This window comes from Brassica oleracea, chromosome C5, assembly GCF_000695525.1.
Source record: "Brassica oleracea var. oleracea cultivar TO1000 chromosome C5, BOL, whole genome shotgun sequence".
Taxonomy (NCBI): domain Eukaryota; kingdom Viridiplantae; phylum Streptophyta; class Magnoliopsida; order Brassicales; family Brassicaceae; genus Brassica; species Brassica oleracea.
In genome coordinates this window covers 24,572,400-24,572,647 of record NC_027752.1, presented here as the reverse complement: position 1 = coordinate 24,572,647, position 248 = coordinate 24,572,400, and positions in this window count along the sequence as shown.

Below are 248 nucleotides of genomic sequence, written 5' to 3'. Positions count from 1 at the left end.
AAAGCTTCTGAGATGGCGAGTGTTTGCAACGGAGATGGGAGGGAAACCTTCAACAGTGCTTTTGATGTCAAGCGACATCCCATAACTCAAACCAATCACTTCCTCTTTAAAATCTTCAGAGACAATCTTCATCAAATCTTCAAATTGAAGATCTTCTTCTATGGAAATGAAAGATGCATTCCTGTTCAAATCGACATGAAACTCCCACTGGAATGCATCTTTTGACCTCCATTGTCCACAGACGCAAA